We start from the raw sequence: 5912 nt of genomic DNA, 5'->3' as shown, positions 1-5912 counted from the left end.
TAGCAGTACAAGCCTTGCATTCTTCTGATAAGGTTAATTTTAACTATGCCACAGGGCCTTACTACTTCAAGGCTTTGCTAAGTTTACTAGGCCTTATACTACATACAAGGCCTCACTACATCTTAGACTTTAATTAGGCTCTTAACAACAACATATAGTTTAATATCTAAACAAGTGACAGAAAAACACTTGGTCTAATCTTCATAGAGCCTTCAGCAAGCACCTTTATTACACAGACATAGTTTTCAGCTGTTATACCTGCCCAGTGCTAAAGCAGGGAAAGTAGTGCCCTCTCCCCCACCTTCTTCCCCCTGCAGCCTTCCTGCTCCCTTTACTGTCAGACCTTGCTCAGGCTCTAGTCTCTCCCCAAGCAGAACATGGAAAGCAGTGAGCTGTACTGATAGTAAAAGGGGGGGAGCGGAGGGAGAGAGGGCAGGGCAGAAGCTCCAGGGGGAGACTGCTGTGGGTCTCATTTTGGCCCTGAACCAGACTCGGGGCCAGAGTCAGAACCACAGCAGTTCCCCAATCTTCCTTCCCCCCCATTGATTTGAAATGAAAGGGATCAAAAACACTGATTTTGCTATAAACATACCCACAAGTAACTTGCATATATGCAAATTACTGAAGGAAAGTTCATTCAGAATTGATGCATTTTAACTTGTTGCAAACTGCTGCAAGTTTTAGTACACATACTCCTGTGGCCGCCCCCCACCCCAGCTTACCTCAGTGCTGCAGCCCTTGTGGCCAGGCTGCGACCACCACAGTTGCTGCTCCACAACCAGAGGGCCAGTCCCCAAATTGAGCGTGGCCCAGTGGCCACGCGCTGAAAAGCAGCCTAGAGACCAGAAACCCAGATGGAAGCGTCTGGGCACCGGAGTTGGAACCAGACATGCTCCCTGCCTCCAGTAGCACTTTCTTGCTGCCTCTGCCAGCTGGTGAGCCAGGTGAAACATCCCAGGCCCACCTGAGCCTAGAGGGGGCTAAACCTGAAGGCATACAGGCCCTAGCCAAAAGACTGCTTGTAGGGAGCTAGGCACAGCTCCAGTAGCCTTTCTAGGATCAGGCCCACTCACTGGGACCGGGCAATCCATACCGAAGCAGCAGAGCCAGCCAGCCCACGCAAGACAGAAGCCTACAATGATAAAGGCTCAATGGGGATGGGAGAGGGTGGGCCCTGAAGGTACCTAACAAGGCATCCTAGAGAAATGGCCTGCAACACCCCTGCTTCCCTGCAGTCCAACCACACACCTGAAGTGTGCTATTGGGGGACAACTACTACATCTGGCCAGAAGTGGGCCCAGAGGAGAACACATGGAGACCTTGGGACACCTGGCCAAGGGGCTGTAAGGAAGAGCCCTTAGGGAAACAGAGCCAAGTAGAAATGAAGGGTTGAGGAAGCAGACCCTTAAGCTGCCTGTGCTCATGAGCTGAGTGCAGGGGCAACAGTGCCCTGCCCAACACTCAGAGCTACACTAGAGTTATATTAATACAAAAAGAAACAATGTTTTTTCCTCAAAGTATGACAGGCCACAGGAAGTTCCCATGACACTGGTGCTTCATCACATCAGCACATCAAGCCGCCTGCAACGACATCAAGGGTGCCTGGGATGTATGACAATACCTGAACGGAAAGGGATAGGGTATAGGGGAGGAGGAGCCCCACAGAACATGCACCATAGTGTTCCTGAGCCAGTAAGAGCCACTAAGCAAGATCAGAGGTACGGATAACACCCAAAGTTGTGGTGGGCGAGTAGGCTCAGGGGCTTTCCCCCAACTAGGCACCAGGATGAGGGCCTATCAGTCCACAAACATACGTTTGAGCAACACCACTTGTATACCTACTTGTACATAGTACCAACTATGCATCATGATATTAGTGCAGAGCAAAAAGGCTCATGATTTATGTAGTTCAGTGGCCTGGGCCCCAGCAAAGTGAACAGTATTTCAAGTCGTAGTGACCACACAGCCCACTGCTGCTCAGTATGCTCCAAATATACCACCCCCCAAAGGATCCATGTGCTAAGTCAGTAAAACTACTGGAATCAGGTATTCGTCACAAAAATATATATGCACAGGGCAGCCTGGTCTGTCTCTATCCCACAGAGGGCAGAGCCACACTAATAACATACGACAGGCTGAGAAGCAAGCAACAGAATCTCTCAGCTACATAGTTTGGTGATGTTTGCCAGACCTTTAAGGCTCGTGAAGAAACAGGAATCGTTGGAAACAGCAAAGAAAGGCACTGCTCAGCTGTGATTGCAAAGAGGAAGTCGAAATGTACTCAGTGTGGTGGCTTATCACAAACTTGACAGAGTTGGTGCTGAGGGGGAGTGAGGACAATAGGCACTATTATTTTATTCAGATGGGCTACTAGGGGGAGGGCAGAAACACCCAATGTGTTGGGGCGGGTTTTTTGGTTTTTTTTTTTGGTTTTTTTTTTAAAAAGGGCCACATAAAAAAAAGGGGGGTCCCCATCAGATTCTCAGCCTTTTGGCTAAGATCAAATATAGGATTTTTGATGTCAAGGGAAGGGTGTCAGGGTACCATTGCTGACCTGATATTACAGTAGCTCCAGGCCCAGTGCCAGTTTCTGTGAAGGGAAAATGCACCTGAGGTTTTTTTTTGTTTTGTTTTGTTTTTTGTTTTGTTTTTTTTTTTAAAGAGCCACACAAGAGAAAGGGATTCCATTGGCAGTAAAAGCCTGATCAATGCCCTAAAGGCAGAGAAAGGGATTGACAGGGCATCAGGGTATAAGGACAGCAGAAGAGAGACCCAAAGCTCAAAACAATGGGAGTGGTGGCAAGTAAGCAGGAGGTAGGGGGGGGGAAAAAAAAAAAAGAGTTGTAGAGTAGAAAGGAAAAACTGGAGACAAATGGAGAATGGACACATATGGAGAGAAGGAAGATAACATCAGGAGCAATGGCAGAGGGAGCAATGCAAAAGTGACAAATGCCAGACAGAAGACAAGAGCAGAGGAGATCAGGAGACTGAGCAGGAGCAGCAACATAAGGTACAACTGGGGAAGAAGCAGAGGACAGTGGGAGCATGACAGCAGGCCAGCCTACCAGGAATGGCATGATAAAGAACACAGAAGAGGCACCAAGAAAAGCTAGAGTAGAGGATAAAGGCAATTAACTGGTAACAGAAGACAGATGGGATTGGTGGTGAATAGATATAAGTTTTGCTGGAAAAGGTACTGTTTTGAGATTTTGGATGTGTAGGCAAAGCGTCTCACCAGCCTGATTGCTTTCTCGAACCAAAAGGACTTGGGAATCAACTTACTAGGGTAAAGAATCCAGTGATTTGGATTGGGGCACACCAGGGTTTTATAATGCACCATGGGCAACCAAAATGGTGCAGCAAATGCAGAAAGGTGGGGTACTTGTCTGCACACTGTCCCCTCATGGCATGCTACAGATATGAAGAGATGCGAGACAGCTGCAGAATGCCAGGAGTCCCCAAAATGCATTATTTGTAGGCTGGAGGGACACTTGTATCATATATATTAGTGCCCAGTATTGCCCAATGTGGGCCAGGTATTTGAATGCTGCCCGTGCTGAGCATTGCTACAAATCAGATGTGTGATATGACTCACTTGTAGCCATGATATACCTCTCCATCAGTCTATATAGATCTCATATGTATATCATGGCCACAAGTCAGCTTCACAGGTGGTTTCCATGACTGAGCACATGCTGTTTCAACCAGCAGTTCAAGGATAGGCAATACATTTAATGGGGGAGAAGGGCTGCCAGTATGCAAATATAAGATAAGGGGTTCTTCCTCCCCCATACTGACTTCAGGGAGGGGGAAGGGACTCATTTTATGGTTTGATGAAATATAGTAGTTGAATAGTTCCTTCTGCAGATGATTTTATCTAGGAGTGAATGACGCTTCACAGTAATAATAGAGAAGTTAAAAAAAAAAAAGTCAGCAGCAAGTTTTGAGGAAGACAAATGCCCTTTCAAGTAATCCATGTAGAGTTCACTATGGGGTTGTAGCAGCAGAACATCAATAAACTCTCTGCAGTGAGAGCAAATATGGTACCATTATCTTCTGGAATCTCACCCTCTCCAACTACTACTATTCAGGATCAAACAAATCTGGGGGCAAAAAAAGAATTTTGGAGACTATTGTATTGTATCAGCAAAAACATTTAACTATGTTGTAGCAGAGTTTTTAGAGGAACAGGAAGTTATGGCTGGTTTTGTGCAGATAAGGTTCCCAAAGTATTCACACACACCCCACCCCCCTGAAGACTATCAACATGAAGTATGTAACAAGGTTTAACTGAAACTCACTGACCACCCCCCACCCCCAACGAGAACAAGCAACGAGTGTTTTAGAAAAAGGGGCAACTTATGGCCCCACAGCCAAGTCTGGCCTACCATTTGATTTTATCCAGGCCCTGAAGGTGGGATACCAGTAACATTTTGGAAGCAGCAGCTGCGTCATAAGTGCATTAAAATCAGCAGTCGTTCAGAAATACAGGTTGCAGTCATATTGGTCTACAGGCAAAAGGAATCAGAAGTTGTGGCAGAGGCAATTATCTTTTTATTAGACCTACTAAATGAATTCATTTCCACCTAGAAGAAATTTTACTATCTTCGCATTCTCCTATGCCTGAAGAAGAGTGAGTGTGCACCCAAAAGCTTGCAAATAAATACTTATTTGCAAGTATCTAGTAGGTCTAATTAAAAAAAGAAAACAAACAAAGCCACCACCCGTCTCTACCACAAGTGCTGATTCCTTTTATCAGCAGTGTCAGCACTAAGTGGAAGGGAAGCAATGGCAGCCTGCCTTCAGACTGAGCTGTATTAATTCAGTCTGTAATTCCTAACAGGCTGCCAACCGCGGTTCTACTAAGGTTCAGGACTTTAGACTCAATGCCTCCCCTGAACAGAAACACCAGAGGCGTGACTGTCCGAATAAGCAGAAGAATCTTTACTCCTTGGACACCTATGGACATTAATAGATTAGAAAACCATCCTGGAAGACTCAGCTTGCCTTCTGCATCCTTGCATTTGGAGACGTTTTATAGGCTGCTTGGAAAGGTTCTTTTTATACCAAGAACCTCTAGAGGAGTGGAACATGCCTCTGGAAACAGACTAAAGGGTAGTAGATGACAGTATTTTATGAAGTGACAGGTCTCATTGAGTATATAAAAAGAGAAACACTGAAATGCCCACCACATTTTGAAAGTGAGGATTTTTAGGCAATTCCTTGTACCAGTTGTATAGTTGGGAGAAGTGTACCCAAAAGCTTGGTCTAACAAAAGTGCCTCTCCTAGAGTTAAGGAGGAGTTCTTTGTGCCCCAAAGCTTACCTAACAGTGTTTCTCAACCTTTTTTAGACTTGAGGCACCCCTGGAAATAAAAGTTTCAGCCCTCCCTCAGTTCTCACTCTTTTCTATACGCAAAAAAAGAGCAGAGCAATTCTTCTGCTGCAAACAGCTTGGACCACAGCAGGGCAGAATGTTTTTAACACTAGATTCCCATTTGAAATTTCTGCCATGGCAGCCTGACTGAGAATTGCTGGTCCAACATCCATCCCAAGCATGCAGGGGAAGAAAGCGGGCCCTTGCCTGCCCCATGGCCAGAGCCCCGCTCGCAGCCTGCCTGGGGCTGTCTGGAGCAGGCCCAGGCAGCCCCAGGCGGGCTGTGAGTGGCTGCAGCATGGGGGGAGGCACAGCAGCTGACACCAGACACAGCCCCAACAGGCAAGCCCGGAGCTAGAGCGGGGCCCAGGCTGGCAGCAGAGCCAGGTTACAAGCTGGTGCTGAGTGTGGGAAAGTGTTCCCTCACCCACCCTGTGGCCAGTGTCCTGCGCTGTAGCCACTTGCAGCCCATGTGGGGCTGCATGTGCCTGCTTCAAACAGCCCCACATGGGCTGCAAGCACCTGCAGCAGGGAGT

General features: G+C 47.0%; 1 protein-coding gene and 1 long non-coding RNA gene across 3 annotated transcripts in view; one reads left to right on the top strand and one right to left on the bottom strand.

Moving 5' to 3' along the window:
- The window catches only part of DICER1 (dicer 1, ribonuclease III), a 140702-nt gene that overhangs the window by 124630 nt on the left and 10160 nt on the right, over positions 1–5912 (bottom strand). The gene's annotated exons all lie outside the window — the stretch shown is intronic.
- LOC109298488 overlaps positions 4262–5912 on the top strand; it is a 19431-nt gene continuing 17780 nt past the window's right edge. Inside the window, exon 1 of the long non-coding RNA XR_002097626.1 lies at positions 4262–4272. This is a non-coding gene — a long non-coding RNA (uncharacterized LOC109298488). The remainder of the gene's footprint in view (positions 4273–5912) is intronic.

Source organism: Gavialis gangeticus, unplaced genomic scaffold (genome assembly GCF_001723915.1).
Source record: "Gavialis gangeticus isolate Ggan-Ray unplaced genomic scaffold, GavGan_comp1, whole genome shotgun sequence".
NCBI classification, from domain to species: Eukaryota; Metazoa; Chordata; order Crocodylia; family Gavialidae; genus Gavialis; species Gavialis gangeticus.
This window is presented reverse-complemented; position numbering and strand designations above follow the sequence as displayed.